Below are 18,220 nucleotides of genomic sequence, written 5' to 3' on the forward strand. Positions count from 1 at the left end.
ATCTTTACCCTTGCCAACATTTATATTAGTACGACCCGGGGTGAAAATCATGGATCAAAGAAACGCACGAATAGTCAGGTCCCAAACAAATTCGAAGCATTACAGCACGCTATGAGCGCCATGCGGCAGATTCTGGATTTGAGTGCCTGACTGCTGGTTCCGCATCCCCGTTCTCAATTTCTTTCAACTTGGGCCGCGCAGATTTTCAAGACCCGTGCTGCTTTTTTCTCTGTTTGCTCCAGCTGGAAACTATCCAGCTAGCTAGCTAGTCTGCAGAGTAAAGCGTGCATTCGTTTCACGAACGTCAGTTCAGCCCACCCCCACAATCCAAGGCGTACGAGTACAATTGGATTCAGGCGTTCGGCGGCCGGGCATCTGTGCTGTGCAACTATCCAGATACCCATCGTTGCCGGTGCCAGCAGTACCACTATGAGTAGCTTACACTACTCGCGCATCTGCTGTAACTGCTGCAGTGGTTTCACAAAGGTGAAGGGCGGAGACGGGCGTGGCAACCATCGGTACAAGCCAGGACAGCTTTTGACTTCGTCGATTTGGGTCGTTTGGAATAATCACCGACGGTTTCCATCTACCACTGCTGTTGTTGAAGCTCCTATTACCGTCGTTGGTTTTCTACGCAAGTTTTGTGTCTGACCTTTATGGTCTGGACGGTGGTACGCCCCTGCACTAAGATTGCTCTCAGCCGTCCAATGCTGCCGCTGCTGTTGCTGTTACTGCCGATACGCCAGGCTCTATAGCAGCAACATCAATAGCGGTAAATCGCTGCGATTGGAGTACACGTCTGTAAATGTATGTGTTTGTGCGCGTGTAAAAAGGTCCAACGAGGTGTGTCTCATTCGGATAGACGGCTAGAATATCAGCTAAATGCGAACACACGAAGCACGAACAGCAATGCGGCTCTAAATTTTACTCATTATCATTGACTTATACTGACTGAAAGCTATCTGAACGGCTGACTGGCGGGCAGGCAGACTGGCTTAGCGGCTGACCGGTCCGTGCAACAACACCGCTACTATAAGGCCAGCGAGTCGCTGATGTGAGTACGTTACCTGTAACTGTTTAATTTAAACAAAGTTGCGAAGGATTGTTGCCAGCCCTAGTGATGGGAAAGTTTGTAAGCAAAATGGAAACGGAGAAACCTCATGGAAAAGAGTCCGTTGTCTAGGTCAGTGGATCGGATGTGGTCAATGCGTAGTGGTCCTGTAACAATAATACTACTTTGAACTTAAATTGTTCATATTTTGTAACTTGTGATTGTGACGCTCCGTAATAGGTAAAATTGATAATAAAGAACAAGAGGTGAAGAATAAGCCTAATTTATCACCATGTAGCAAGTATGTAGTGGGTACCTCTTGTCTTGCAGTGGACGCAATTGGAGTAAATGCATTACGTATATCAAGATAATTGTTTACTCTATATAAAATTATCTAATGTAAAATAATATGGCATTAATGAGACTGTTCATAAGTTAAGCTACCTCAAACCCAAGAAGCGATTGAATCTGCCTGCTTGTGTCTGATACGGGTGAAACGAACTAAGTATGCAATGATTTTTAATTCGTTACCGGACATATATACATGCTATTAAAAGCTTTATAGACAAAGAGAATTTATTACTGAAATGCATATCGTGGTTCACTGCTCGTAGTGAGACAGGCTTGCGTTATCGCATAACAACCAGTAAAACTGTCCTCAAAGCTTCGTAATTGAATTGACATACTTGGCTTTAATGGCAAAAAAATAAAATATACAGACCTCAGATAGCAACGGCATGCCTACGTAGATCTAGTCGTGATGATAGAAAAAGAGCAAGAAGGATAAATAGTTACGAATAGAAAAAACATTACTATGCCGCGGCTCTACAGGGGTTTGCTTTTAATGCGCAATGCTATATACGTGGCTGAATAAGGGCTATATATTGGAGGAATCTACTACACAACATCGAATACGGAACCCGGTAGCGTGCATCTGATAATTCTGGTAAGCCAATCTATTTAACGGCCATGAATGCATGGCTAGTCAGCCAGTAGAAAGATTAGATGAAGTATAGCCCGCTCTGGCGGAACAAGCAGCCTATGACATCACTGCTACGTACCCCTGCACGTAAAGCACAATTTTTTTTAGAGATGATTTCTTGGTGCCTACATACACATGCGGTTCTACAGTGGGCGCTTGTCCGGGATCGACGCTCTGTGTCGTGTCGCTGACGAGATGGAACGAACCAATATTTTCGAGCCAAAGAAGGGATGACATCACGAAATGTTGTGTAATCTATACGGCAAATTGCTCAAATTTTCTGCTTTGTAACTCCGCTCATTGCCAAGTTTATGATCGTCAACTTATGAAGCGACTTTTGCATTTGTTGTCGGTGAAGAACCCGTTAAGCTTACAGGGAGGATTACTGTATGTTGATGCATTTGATTTTCTTCTATAATATCAGCCCTACGCTAAACCGATTACGGAAACGCTTAGAGCGAATCAGCGCAGAGGGGGTACAGCTCGATACAGATAGTCAGTGCAATCATAAGATGAAAAAACGACATACTTCGACATTATTTTCTGTGCTGCATATTTAATATTTATATCAGATATTCCGGTTTAGTTTGTAGGAAACTAGGCCTTAGTAATAAAATTAGAAACTAACCACTGTTTTCATAGTAAATAAATTTGATTAACTTGTAATATTATTAAGCGATAGACTGGACATGACTGTTGTTCTAGGCCTAATTCAATTACAATATTATATTTAGATGACTCTTGCTCTCGACTGAGATTAAAGAATCATACACAATTTGCAATGATTGATGCGGGATTCATTTTCTCATTTGCTTCATTTTTCCTGTAAAAATAAAATTTAATTTTAGGGCTAAGTGGATTAAATTAAAGTACCTTTAGAATGTTTTCCTGGGATTAAACTTTATGTTGCATGTACTTTTTTTTTCGTGATAAATAATCGTTGCTGTCGGCTTTATGGCGATCAGGAGCAAGTACCAACATAAGTCTCAATTACGAACCGTAGTCCTGCGTAACAGACTACACAGAGACGCATTGAGCATACAGTAACGTAAAAATAAGCTTTATATATATATATATAGATATCGGACAAGTGCGCTCTGCAGCGTACTCCGTCAAATTTTGCTGGTGTTCGAGTAAAATACGTACGTAACGTAGAATACTAGCTATTCGTTCATTATTAGATAAATCATGTCAGTGTTTTTATAACGGCAAATTTTGCTTTCCCTCGTACTTTGTAGTTTTTTTTTTTTTATATAAGTCAGTTTTCATTGTATACCACGTTCGAAATTATGTAATAAGCGCAAAATCGGAATTTGTGTATGCCCATCTTATCAAAATAAATTAGGCTTCCTGCTCTCGACAGTCGGTCGGCCCTCTTGCCGGAATTGCTTCGGCGAATAGTCAAATCCCCATTAAAAACAAAAAGAAGATTCTGGAATCTATCGTAGTCCCCCTAGCACGAAAACTTGTACCGGCGCTACCTTTCCTTTTGGTGCGGTATTACTATTAGTCAAACGAGTTCCTCCAACGAGTTGAATCCAATTGTGAGCAAGGAGAATCCAAAATGTAGCGGTCGTAACGAATTCACGCGAACGGTGCTGAGTATTCGAGACAAGTAAAGACCGAGCAGTCGTTCACTGTACAAGTAACAGTGCATCCCACTGTTACTTGTACAGTGAACAGCTGAGATGCAGGCCAAGACTGGGCTATGCAGGCTGTCGGCCTGTCTCGCTTGAAAGTGATGTGTTTTAGTTCGATGCGACGATGCTTTAGGTTTTCGGGATGCTGTGTTTGCAATAGCAGATCAAATCGGCAGGTAGACATGCATGGTAAATGCACGGGGCGTATACATGTGTATCTAGACAGAAGCGTCGGCAAGAACCACCTTAAGTTGATTTTGTATATTGCTGTGTCACATTTGCCCCCAGGCGAACTTCATGTACGAGACGATTAAATATGACCGACACAATTCTCAATGTAATTAGCCAAAATTACTTTGCTTTGTGCTTAACTCCTTTTGGCTAATAACGGCCCTGGCGCTAGTTTTTCACCCGACTTCACGTGTGCCTTCGAGAAGGATGTGAGTTTTACAAGCGAGGCGAGTATTTTGCACGAAGTAATGTAACTCATACGAAGAAAAGCAAGATAGCGATATGGTGATTATTCCGCTTGAAACTACGACAGCGCATATAGTTACACGTACATGCATATGCGAGAGGTTCTAACTAAGGTTTCCAACAAATGTGACCATGTTGCTAAAACTGCAAATCGGAAACCTAAAAAAATGGATATATTTATGCTAAAAAAAAAAATAGAAGGTGCGTAAAGTAGACAATTAACGAGCGTGACATAGATGAGCTGTTACTATTAGCGTGTTAGTATATTATCAGCGATCATGAAAGTAGGTTGAACGAAACTGTTTACTTGACAAAAATGTCGTAGGGCGATTCATTAAACGGAAGTCGTGTGGTCTGGACAAGCAGTATATAACTACAACAAGCAAAATGGTTCTTTATCTTCCTATTATAGTTATATTAAGCGCAACGGTTACATGTTAACACTTCTGGCAATCACTGCTTGACCCAGCGTTGCCAAATGCAAAGAGGCGTCGGTAGGCAAAGAGTTCGCTGCAAAACAAATAATCAATATTCAAATGTTCCACTATCTAACGAACTGTGCGATTTATTGATCCGCAAGCACAACGGATGCTGAACTGAAGACTACGTCAGATATTTTATAAGACATTTTTTATAATTGAATAGAAGCATCTTTAGACCTTTGTACACGACCGGCGGTCAGGAGAGCTTCTGAATCATATGTTTGCTGCTAAGATGGTCGATCTGCATCGGATTAGACAGTTACACGGGTGCGCTCAGACGGCATAGCGTTATTCTGGATTTCCTTTTCTAACGTGGTGAATGTTTGCAACCTCGTGTTTGGTTTTTGATGCTTGTTACTTGATGCATTCTTGTCGCTTTAGACAGCATGCAAGGAAACGACAATAAAAGGTATGTAGGATGATTGTTGTCGACGCGTTCTGCTATCTTTATTTTTTTTTCTGACGGATTGGGATGCGTCTGCTTTGCCCCTTTATAGCAATGACGAGATCAGTAAAAATACGGCCCGTACATATCACTGCATCGATGTTGATTAACTCGCCACTCTGTTTACGTAAGGGATTAAAACTGGCTTCTCTGTTCGCGAATCCACATGTGTCGTGTAGTCTATTGAGATTCGGAGACGTTTCGAAATGATCCTAAGATCACACCGATGAATGTTGTGAAGTTCCTCCGGTACTGTTTTAGGTGTAACTTTTTCATTATTATCAATCAAAGTGTAAGCAAATACACTAGTGATAAGTGTATTTTTTTTTTTTACCTGTTCTTCATTTGGCGTACAATCAAAGAACATACATCAAAGAAATCAAGGGGAACCGATCTTCAACTGATGATTTAATAAAATTGATTACAATTAATCGTGATTAAGAAAAATCCCTAGTAATTTACCCGCAGCAAAGATGTAGCACTTCTTAGCATGTAATTTACTCTGGCTAACGAACATAACATCGTTACACATCAGCAAGCAATTTTTTTTACATTTTTTAGAGTTCAGATTACCAATCGGACGTCCGCCACTTACCTTACTTAATACACGTATTTCTGGCTTATTAGAAGCTACCGTACGTGTTCGAAAAATGCGACAATCTCTATAAGCCAGGAAAAGAGTACAATATAATCTAACGAATTTTTAAAACCAATATGAGCTTGAATTTTATTGTGCGTTGCATTTTCCCACTCGGCCACATCACAACAGAGACATATCACTATTTGCTTATTTTTCCAGATTAACACAAATGTTATTATTTCGAAATCACGATGGCTAGATAAGGAGATTATAAATGCTGATCTATTTTTCTCGAGCGGAGGTATATATCTGCTTAGGAATATCTACTTGTTCACTATTATTCCAAATAAAATAGGATGCGAAAACCGATTGCTTGCATTGCTGACCTACAATATACTCAAATTTTGGCTACGTCCTAATGGATAATCCGCCAACTCGTTCATCGAAAAATTTCAAGGAAATCTGAACGCCTTGTTTTCTTTCTTAACAGAACAGCAAATAGCTATCCACCTGCGGCCACTAGTGTATATTGTTAAATATGAAGTCTTAAAAAATGTCAATTAATCATTAAAAAAAAAACTACTATTTGATTCAGACATTCAGTGGAGCTTCATCGAGGTCTGTACAGTCTTGATAATGTGAGCGTTTAATCATCTGCTTTGCGGTCGTCCACAATGCCGACGTATTGCAATAATCTTAGTATGCGAAGGTTTGTTGAACAGCAGTTCCACGGGATACGTAACGTAATGTGGGCTAACGTAACAAGCTCGTTCAGATAAACAGTTGAGGTGATTTCAATACTTTTATCGTGAACCTTTACTCTCTTCGGTGGTCCACTTATTTTTAATCACGAATCTACGTCGACGGAAAAGCCGCGTAGATCGTACCAATGAACTTTAATTTGAAGTAAGGCGAAATCTGTCACGGGAGTTTTCCATAAAATGTCCTTAAAAAAGTGAGTCTTCACCTCTCCTCTTCTTTGCCAATCGTTTAGAAATCTGCACTGACGCCTAAGGCTAAGTCAGACGCTCGAACTTCAGCTGCTTCATAAAAAATAACGATCAGTGGTTTAAGAAACACAAGATTTTTGTAGCTGTGCGTCTGATTGACGTTGTACTGCCCCTCTGTTGGGTCGTATAGCAAAGATCCTGCCGTCTGGCAGCCGGTTGCAGACTTGTTAATATATTGAGGGGCCAAAATGGCGACCAAAAGTTCTAGTAGCAAAGTGAAATATATTTTTTTTTGACGCACTCTCCTAAATTATGCACTAGAAAGCTGAACTTTGACAAAACTTATCTTACAGGAGATAATTATGCGAGCAATATGCATTCGTGCTGATTACACCCAGGACAGATTCCCTCGCTTAGACACGTCGCGGGAAGTCTTATCAGAATTAAGCTTGCTCTTGAGTTGTAAAATAAAATTCATCTAACCGATTGAAGACCTCCGAAGAAGTAATCTTCGGGAAATAACTAATTGCCTTCGATACGTTTTAAACTGAGGATCTTAGGTCCATCGCAATAAGTCTGTCGCGTTAACTCTTCATGTATTTAGACTCAAATTTTCATAATAGTGGTGTTGAAATCAATGTGTTTAATGACAATCCTCTGCTATTTCTTCCAATGCACACTTGATGATGACGTCCGGATTACAGGATTTGATATAGCCGGAAACGAGTCATGAAATGGCTCATTGACTTTATCTGCCTTCAGGAAACTGCACTACAGTCTAGATTTGGATCGGAAGCTTCCGCATACTTTTGAATTGTGCTCAGTAGAAACGTAAATTTATAGAGGATTACATAGATAACTGACATGACCCCAATAACTTAATGATAAAGGCATACAGATGAGAAATTTAAAATAGAGAAATAGGCATATAGGTTGCCAATATTACAACAATTCATTTCAGAATCCACATGAGCGCGATAGGAGTCAACCTTTTATACAAACACCTCTTGTATCCATAATTTTGCGTCATTTTCCCAGAATAACAGCCGTATTTAACCGTAAAAGGCGATCTCATAAACCGCATAGATGCCAAAAAGGCTTGATTTCCATTGCAAACGCGAAAGGTAACAGTTTAGTTTTGAAATTATTTTCCAAGGAACACATTTTTTAGAATTGCCTTCGTTGGCACAGCTTTGGGCGAAATATGGGATGGGTCAACTGTTCCCGATTTACTCATCTCAAGGCATGACAGTGCAAGTTTATCGATATGAGGATTATATTCTGAATAGCAGTGTCTGCTTTAAGTAGTGTGTCACTCAGGAAACCTACCGACATTTTCTTTTGTGCTCAAAACGAAATACACACTTGTTATAAGCCTTTTTGATACGTCACAAGTAATTTCCAAACATTTAATGTTGGTTACTCTTCTTGAGCCCCTTAATTATATAATGTCAAGTCCTATAGGTACTGTTTTTTAAAAAAAAAACTTTAGCGGACTTCAGTCATGCGAACAAAGCAAACAGATTACGGTCGCTTCGTGGCAAAACTATGCGTCCACCAAACTTTCCCTTTGATGACCTCAGCTTCTGAAATGTGTAATAACAAGAGATGCTGTTTCGTTGAAATCACACGTCTTTCAAATTAAATTCATTCCATTTCAACTACAGGAAAGTTTGTTAGTATGTTTCTGAAACGAGAATCGTTCATAGTTAGGTTAAAAATACGGTCCGGTGCAACCTCCTGTGTAGGATCGGCTGCATAAGCTCGCTCTATTCCAATAAAGTAATGATTCGTTTGCTGTACGAGGGTCTCATGCGCTTATATATGGCGCTTATATATGGCACTTTTATGTGTTCGTTGGCCCCTTAAGAGGCAAATGCGGATCAACTAAAAAGATAATTTTCAATTCAAAGTTGGGATCATATTGCAATAGCTCTTCAGTCCACAGAGCAAATGCACAACATGTTGAACGCTCTACAAAAAATCAGAGCGTTCGGATTCGCTAATACGGGCTTTGCTACCACATTAGCAACTTTTTGCTTGCGGACTCTGTGAGTGTTGCATGGGATGTGAAACAAGGGCACGAACCCAATCGTTTTTTTAAGCGTTTGCATAAAATAGTCGAAAAGTTTAGCTTGATACTATCGTAAGTACTGGGTCTTGGCATGGCCGCTTCTGTGAAAAAAGCTTGTATGTTCGTTTTTCCATTCCAGTTATATGCTAAAATAGCGTCCTCTGCCAATTAGTATGAACAGGCTTTCATTTGATTCTTTTAGAAGATATGGCACTGACGCAGGCGTCCGAAACCATCTCCTCAATCCTCAATGATCCATAGCGAAGATAAGTATTGGACTATCTAATTCGCGGCTTGATCGTGTTTCAGCTCAAACGTTTCAATAACGCTGTCACATCAGAAGTATATAGCCTTATATCTATGCTCGCTCGGTAACGATTTCAAAGTGATTAAATTCAAGCCCACCTATGAAATAAAATGGTACGGTATACTTCTGTGCACTTAAACGAGCTTGATGCAGGTTATAGTACGCTGAATGCTAGTTTTGGCTAATTTATCTTCGAATACCGTTTGCGATATGCAGGTGTCGCCATGCCGATTCCATATTTCGAAATATTCTAGATTTGATGTGATTGTTGCCTGTAAGTTCGGATTGCGGTTACCAAAGTTACAGTCTTCCAAATATATGTGCATCGAAAAGATCCTATTTCATAGAAATGGCGGTCTATATATATATATATATATATATACAAAAAAAAATATATGTATCTATATATATGGTTAATACTGTTTTATTGCACACACAGCACAATGGCTTTGGCCTAGTGCTTGTTTCATTGATTCTTTGCTAGGCTTTCAGTTGTTTGGAGCACAATAAAGAATCAGCTCTATAAATGATTATAGTGTTCATTGGCGATTTTTCGGTGGCGCCTGTACATAGTTTACTTTGTCTACGTCTATTTTATTATCTTTCTCCTAATCATACTGCGTCGGTCTTTTAAATCGTAAACACGTTTGAGTCAGTGCTCTAACGGCAATTTCATTCGTTTTCCAACATGATCTATTCGTGCACGGCTTCTCAGAAGGCGGCGGAACGCTGCCAGCGAATTTGGTGGAAACCGAAGAGCTGTTAATCGTCCCCTTTCTCTGGCAGCGGTAGAGTGAACCTGCTCTCTTCATTTTCTTTGATTTCCTTTCGATGAGACGTCGCTTTCTGTGCCAACCTTGTTTTGTTTCTCATGTCTTACTCCGATTCCGTTCCTTTGCTTGAAACCTGCGACCTTGGAGCACCCGCAGCCTCCGTTCTTTTTCCAGCCCGTTTCCTTTACCGCCCTATCGAGCCTCTTTCGAAACTCTGAGTCTCTCAATTTTTCAATTGGGGTCGTGCGTTTACCGGCTGTCATCTGATCGTAAATGGAGCCTGTGCGATCCGGCCTTGATAACCGAAACGACGGCGCGTCGACGGTGGCTGCTGTAGTAGAACGTGGAAACGGGCAAGAAAATGAGGGGTAAGCTTCAGCTGATGCTGCTCGTTTTCCCTTTATTCTTTTTTCTAACTGTTTATTTGCCCTCTTTTTCTTTTGTCAATTCTTCTACTACTCCTTCTTCACTTCGTCATTTGCCGCTTCGTGTTCGTTTCGGCCTTGTCTTCTTGTTTCGCTTTTTCATCCGCTAGTTATGTCATTATAGCTGCTTGCGGAGCTGTTGTTGTCGGTAGAAGCAAGGGCGCAAAACGAAGAACAAGATCGAAAGAGGGAGAGATAAATGAAGTGAACGGAAGAAGGAGGTCGGGTAGTGGCGAATTGCATCCACGGAACAACAGACGATTTATCGAATAGCAGATCTTGGTGCTCACGAAATGGGAAGGAAACAAAAGGTTGATGCCATCATAACGCAGTCGTCTACTTCGCGAAAGCAGGAGTGAGGGGTAACAATTATTTTGCCTGCGATGCTGCCAATGACGATGAGAAACAGGCTTCGAGAACAGTTAGGGTAATGAAAGGATAACGAGAGAAAGAGGTGATAAATAAAAACTGCATTATTGTATTCTGTATTACTAGACGTACTACTAGAGTTATTGCTGCTGCTACGAGGCGATAGGGAAGCAAGATAATTAACAGTTGCCCCTTTGCACATTCCCTTTGTAAAACCCCACTCCGCGACCGGGTCAAAAAGCTTTCCACTCACGAAAGCTGATCGTGAACTCTCCGCCCTGACTGCCTTTATTCTACTGTCTTCTTTCAGTGAAGAGATGTAATTTCGGTCAAAAAAGCACACAGGTTGTTTATAAAAATTATTGACTAAATAAATACAGCTTGAAATAACACACTTATACATATATACACTATCATTAAGGATACTAAAGGATATAATATTTTCAGTTTAAAGGGATTCTTCTAAAAGGACTTAGTCAAACGGCCAGGAGACAAAGAGGCATCTCTGAATTCATAGCTGCTCACATGCAAACGAATAAAGTATCCATTTGTCATCAAATCTGTTCTACGAAGAAGAAATACCCTTCTACTGTGCAAGCCAAACAGTTCGGTTTTAACGTACAGAAAAACCACTATAACGCTTAACCAAAATAGATTTGAAATTGAAAATTTTATTCGTAAACAGTCTGCTGATTCAGAGTTCAATCAACTTGTTTACCAAAACATCTCAACATAACTAAGTTTCGTTGAGTTTTAACACATACGTACGTATATCTGTTTCAAAATATCCCCCTCTGTAAGCTGAAAGGGAAAACGCAGGGCAACTATTTGTTTGTATTTATACAATATGTGAGACATAGAAATGAAATAGGCCACGTATTTATGTTTATCACTATGCGACAAGCACAGCGCAGTAGCGATGTTCTTGCTTATTTGAGGGCAAACCTCGACGTAGATCTCACGTGTCGGTGCTCTACGTTTGCGTAGTCCCTTCTAACCTTTTCTCATTAGGCAAGCATGTTTCCCACCTCCCGTGGCGGCCCTTGTGACAACGCTACTTTAGTTATAGCCTTAGTCACAGTTGAAATTTTCTCTATGAAACATTGTTCTCGTTCTACCTAGCCGAAATTATCCCAAAACTTTATGACTAAACAAAAAATCCAAGAGCTACTTCGACTCTGCTCGCGCATAGGTTAAAGGCATAGAGCTCGTAGGTTGACCCGTGCGGAATTGACGTTGGGGCAGGTACAAAGTATACGATGAAAATGAAATAGGAATTTCGGACGAACCCGACGGAAGCGATACGCGCAAAAATGATAGTACGAGCGAAATATTTCAATGTGCTTCGGTTATCACTCGGCAGGTTCTATGCGGGTGTTGCATCGTGCACCCAGGCGTGGATTTGGCTGTGGGCGCTTTTAATGTGCTATTGCGTTAGAGTTGTATTGTAAGGTTGGTGGCACACCGACGACAATGCCCAAAATGTTTGGAGAGCGTTTGCCGAAAACTTAAGGATCAAACGCGCACGTTCTATAATGGCGTACATTAGCAGGAGTCCGGCGCTGCTTCGCAGCAATGATAGATAATCCGTTATTGAAAAATTGTCAAGTGGCTGTGCCGCTGACCTGCCAGCATTGCTGATAAGGGTGGATATGTTGCGGTAACACTGGACCCACTCCCATATGCGGGCCCTGCTACCGTCGATTTTGGAGTTGACTACGTCAGTGGTAGTGAGCAAGCACACGAGGTTCAACAAAAGCTCTGACCTAAATCTATTGAGTTGGTTGGACAACAAGCAGTGCATTCTATGATTCTTTTCTAAACCACCGAGCCTACTAGTCAAATACACCTATATCGAGGTTACAGCAGTCCACAGAATATCGTAATCTCATTACTGAGATGTTCCTTTTATCATCAAGCTACAATAACTAAATGTATCAAATAATGTAACCTGTTAGTATGCAGATCTCATAACGCCACAAACGCGAAATACAAGAACTCGATTTGTTCATTGAATATAAATGTTTGAGCAAATTCAAAATGAGCAATTCAAATAGCGTCTGAGATTTGGCAAGTAGGGTCTCAGTTTTGAATTGATGCCTAGTCCGATAGGATGCTTGATGAAGCCTTAGATTAGTAGCGACCCTGCCGTGCGATAGGTTCAGTAACATACACCCATGCACACAAGCGGTAGAAGAAGCAAGGAATGGAAGGTGCAAGAAGGAATGAAGATGAAGCAAGTTTAAAAAGGACCGCGTTTCCTTTTTTCTGTTCATGTGCAGCCCGACGTTAGAACAGACAAGACGTGTGCCGGCCACCGATGAACGACGTTGCTGCCAAACCCCGTTTCCGCTATTTTTTTTCTCCTGGGAAACATGTGAAGGCTGTGTAAAGACTCTGTGTAGTTCCTGACCTATGAAAGCAAATAAAAAAAAACCCTGCTTTCTCATTTTCTCTTTTGCAACCGATCCTTTTCCTTCTCTCTCTTACTTTTACTCTTACAGTTTTTCATTGATACTGCTCCCCTGGCATCGGCTTGGCCTCATTAGACTGCTAAGCTAAGGACGGATGCCCTGGCGAGCTGAGGCTTCGGGACGCTAAGCGTCAAGCAGAGATATTGAAAGAGCAAGCCGACAGCAGCCCAGAGTCAGTAGCAGTCGCTCTCAGGGAGCAATAGGGTTGAGGAGGTTTGGACCGTGCCGGGTCATGTCATTGCGTTGCGTTTGTCGTCCAAGCTAGCTGCATTCAAGCTGGCAGGAACGGGCTTGCGGCAACACCTAAAAACGGACATCCTTCTAGTGCTACTCTTGGTGCATCCTTTTTTTAATGATGCTGCGTGCGCGAATGATGCGACCATACCTCACTTTTTCGTCACCTCCTGCTGCCTTTTCACCTCCAAAGAGCGGTAAAAGCGGGCGGAATCTTTCTTCATCGCTGGCGCCGATTCAGCTGCCTCTGTTTCAGATGCATCAAAGCGGTGGCAGCAATAAAGCCGCGATATTTCGCCCCTTCGATAAACATAGATAGAACATAACGAAGCCTAGGCGAGCTACCTTTGACATAGCTAACTTTACCCAATTCGTCTTTTGGCTACTGTGTTTGGTTCAACCCGAGCCCGTCTGTGCGCTGATGCGTTGGGTAACGTCAGGAACGAAACACGTTACACTTGCCGCTACTGACGTTACTTGACGCGGCCTACACCACTTAGTGGCTGTGCGACTGCACACACGTACGTTCAAATTCGAGCGAGACTAACGTCATTGGTGATGATATCATCAACAATAACAACATTCTGATGATAAAGACAACGGCGCTATCATCACAATGTACCCCTTGATGATGACGATGATTCCTGCTGTCACCGCAGCGTTTGAGCCTTGAGGGCGGTCTGGTTGGTGACTAACACGCCTGATTGCACTCCATTTGAGATGGCTGGGTTGGCGACGACCACTGTGGCTGCAGCTGCAGTTTCGGTAGGCAGCGTCAGTGGCCGTAATATATCATTTCTGTACCGACTGGGCCTCAAGTAGCAACGCACTTACTTTACCCACCACCGATGGCTGTCGCTGCTCCTTCGGTGTCTGTCTTCTCTGGCGCCTTCTTTGTCTGCTTCTTCTCTTTTTTCTTTTGGAGATATTCTGCAGGTCACGGAAGAGAAGAAATTTTTAGATTGGTCAAACCACCGTCGCCATCACTACTACCATCACCACCCCATCTCCCGGAGTCCAACATTACCCGTATCTGTAACCTCAAATATATCCCCCTCTGGCGAAGTCTGGACCTTGCCCCGAGGGGCTAGGAAACTACTGCTACTGCAGCTACTGCTCTGCTTAGCTGTTTCGTTCTGGCTCACTGTGTCTCTCTAGTTCTCCTCGTTGCCCCCTTCAGCGCCATCTCATTTCGTTAGGATCGTTCCGGGTTATTTAAAACAGGAAGAGAAGTGTTTTTAGTCGGTAATCTCTACTGCCGCTTGGTTGACTGCTGCTGGCAGATCGCTCTGCGCGTCAGTGCTGACAAAGCTTGCAGCGCTTCCTGATGCTGTCCCAATGGGATGCTTTAGCCGGATGAGACGGAGCGGGCATCACGACTGAACATGCCTTGTGGGAATTCGAAGCCAGTGTATCAAAACGCTCAGATCGGCCTGGAAACGATGAACGTCAAGATCGTGAACGTCGAGTAGAGGCAGACGTGAACCGTTTGCTCTGATCCTATCCATTCTTGCGATACTTATATTTGCCCCATTTCTAGGGCGAGTGAGGCAAAGGTAGATATAAGTGTGGGCATCACTTGCTGTAAGCGAAGGACAAAAATCAAAAAGAACGAAGGGAACAGGTCCACATGAGCGACGACTGGACGGATGATGATCGCGTATTAGTTTGTCTGCGATGTTATTACTGGCGCAATTGTTACTGCTGCCCATGTATAACGTATACCCCTAAAGATAAAAAAAACAAAGGCCTATATGAAGGCATTAGATAGATAGCAGTGGCAAAGGACGGTGCATCCACATAGGATAAATGAATTTCATGTGAGTTCTGCAATGTCATTTGACTGCGAAGTTCAACGAATTCTATAGAGTCTGCGTAATGGTACGCGGACGCACGCAGAAGGTTTCCTTGGGTTATGACAAAGGTCATGACCGAAATAAAGCATCTAGACATTTTCGAAAGTCATATTTTTCATTTTGAGTATAGTCAGTAGAAATGAAATATGCGGCCAGACTAAGTCTACAGTGAGTATACTTATCATTGTAATCTTCAGTTGCATTTATGCAGCAGGCGACGTTCGTTACCTTAGCGATATGATGCTAATGCCGACAGTAAATGGCGTAAGCGCTTACCTATGTAGCGTCGTAGGAAGCGAATCGATGATATAGCAGTTGCGCTCCGATAACATCGATATGAGCGAGGTATGAAACAAAAATATTTTTACGGCATTGTTTGCTTTCAAATCCCAACAAACATATCTAACATTTTCTGCACGTTATGTGAGGCCTCGAGTGAGCAATCTATTAACTGTTCTTTACGGTACTGTGCACACGCTTAATGCGCTTTCGATAAAATAACAGTATTTGCTCTAAAAAAACAGCACTCAAAGGGGAGAGCTCTGTCCTGGTAGGTGTTTCATCTTTCAAAGGACTTCTGTATCGAAAATTGTTTTTCACCTTTGTCCTATCTCCTTGTATTTACTCTATTTCATTTCGTGCGTTTCAAGCAAGTGGGGCCTGTTTATTGCCTATGTATCACGTAACTGGTATTGGAGACAGCTAAGAAAAATTGCATGCACCTGGGAATCTGTCAAAACCGCTATAGACCGAATGAAGCGTTTAGGGTTGTGTACTGGGTAGCGTCTCGCAGGCTCGTCAGAGTGAGGTAGTATTTTAAAAAAGCTGATGCTAGTTCAGATAAAGAATGATGTATTTGGTCCCTGACTTCGTTTCGAACCACTTTAACGCTGCTTAATACACGTGGGACAGCGTTTTGTATCACAGAAGAGCCGCAGTTTCGCGTCTTTCATCAAATAAAGCTTTATTGCATTTCGCTTGAAGAGTAGATACTTGATTTTCTAGAATAGATCTTATACAATATATTCTTGTTATTACATACTGACATGTAGACATACTTCAAAGATGGCGATGTTTCAAGTGTAAGCCGCCAACGTAAAGAAATGGGAGGCAGAAGAATACATGCAATTAGGCATTTTTTTTGTATGGACACGCAGGTCGTGCAAATTCCCATTTACAATCTTCATTATCAACCTTTACGTTTGCTGGAGACAAGAGTGTCCCAACCTGAAATTCATTGCTTTCTACAATAAAACAGTATGTTACATAAATTATGTCATCTATGCGTTTAGGATGATAACGTGAATAAGAAACGTCAACGTCGTTGCTCTCTACACAATTGATATATTTATATATATATATATATGCGCAGCCTGACCAGTGCTGGTACTTGATTTGCCTATTGGGAGTGCGGAGAGCTTAAGTCTGTCGTACTAATTTGTTCGTTGATCTTTGTGCTCGCTCAAAATTCGCTACCTGCACCGGATCAAATCCAAATCGATTCCGATAGACATATAACTATCTATATAAACAATACCGGTATGGTTAATTAATGAGTTTTCGCATTTCAAAAACGTTCAGTTTAGCCATACAACAGTGAAACAAATTTCAACTTCAACAACAAAAAGCAACAACAGTAACGCATACCCCTATGTAATGTATTAACGTGTATAAACATTTTGTGTAACCAGCCGATTTGTTTGTACAGAAGCTCTTGCTTTAAGTTAAAAGTTTTGCAATAATGTAAAAAATATACTCATTGCTTGTAATTCCAATAACCACTTTCATTTTAAATTGTAGAGTAGAACTTTTGAGATTTGACGAACGTAATAGTTACTAAGTCTCTAGGACTAAGTAAGTACACGGTGAGAATGTTTGGGCCGTGAGAGAAGCTTGATCGCTTTGGTGAAACTTTGAAAAAGATTCCCAGGTTGCGTTTAGCATTCTCCCAATGCGTCCGTTTCGACTAAGGTGAATTTAACTAGGTGCTGATTCAGTAGGTGAAATTCCTAGGCCGTCAGATAACATTATTTTGACAGACCTAGAAAAAAAACATCGTATTATCCAAGTCTATAGACCGCCATGACACATTGATCTAAAAGCTTCATCCATGACATGACACGCTCTTGAGCAAATTCCGTGAGCAAAACCCCTCGAGAGTTTCAATCGTGAGCCTGACCAGTATACCCGTTATTGCTTAGAAACGTTCCACGAGATGCGTTGTTGAGGTGCTGCAATGCGTGTGTTGACCGATGTTATACATGCCGTACAAGCCCATATGGTATAGACAACGTAATAGGAGATGTTTAACAACACTCCTGAAGTATTCTTCTACAGAATGCTATTACTGAAGTTCATTAGTAAAGTGAGGTAAACTCAAAGAAATATTTGAATTCTATTAAATTTGATTTCTACGCGAGCCACATAACGATGCTATCGGCACAAATTGTTTAGATCCACAAATATACACAAAGTCGTATATTAGGGATATACAAATATAACAAGCACATGTACGCATGACTAAACGAGTACATTTAGACTACTTTAGAAAAGTTGGCTACTCAGGAAGTGACCAGACCAGAAATAGAAATTTACACAACAGCCCTATTATGGGATCTTGATTGAGCACAAAAAATCCAAATAGCGATTCAATGTCCCGCGAGAATAAAAGGTACACTATGCGCTAAAAACATGCTGTCGTCCTCTAGTTACTGCATGCAACAAAGGCTGAACCGTACAAGCCAACAATGGCTGTCAGCACGTATGCCCAGAGGGCGAATAGAAAAAGACGGATAGCGGAACTATCAAGCTCTCAACTAGGAAACAGCGGATGGGCACATGGAGGCTGAAAACTAGTATAACGGTGGCTTTGCAGAGAAAAAAATTCAACCTTCGTACGATACAGTAGGAAAACGGCTATTATATGGAAGAGGCGGCCTTATTTAATACCTTTCGTTTATCACGATAAACATCATCTATTAACCACACGTTGGGGCTACAAAGACCGCAGAATATTACTAGTTATGTAGATAGTTTAAGGGTATTTGAATGCGTACTTCAGATTTATTTAAATAGACGCTTTCGTATTCCCGGTGACAATG

Source organism: Varroa jacobsoni, unplaced genomic scaffold, assembly GCF_002532875.2.
Source record: "Varroa jacobsoni isolate VJ856 unplaced genomic scaffold, vjacob_1.0 scaffold_244, whole genome shotgun sequence".
NCBI lineage: Eukaryota > Metazoa > Arthropoda > Arachnida > Mesostigmata > Varroidae > Varroa > Varroa jacobsoni.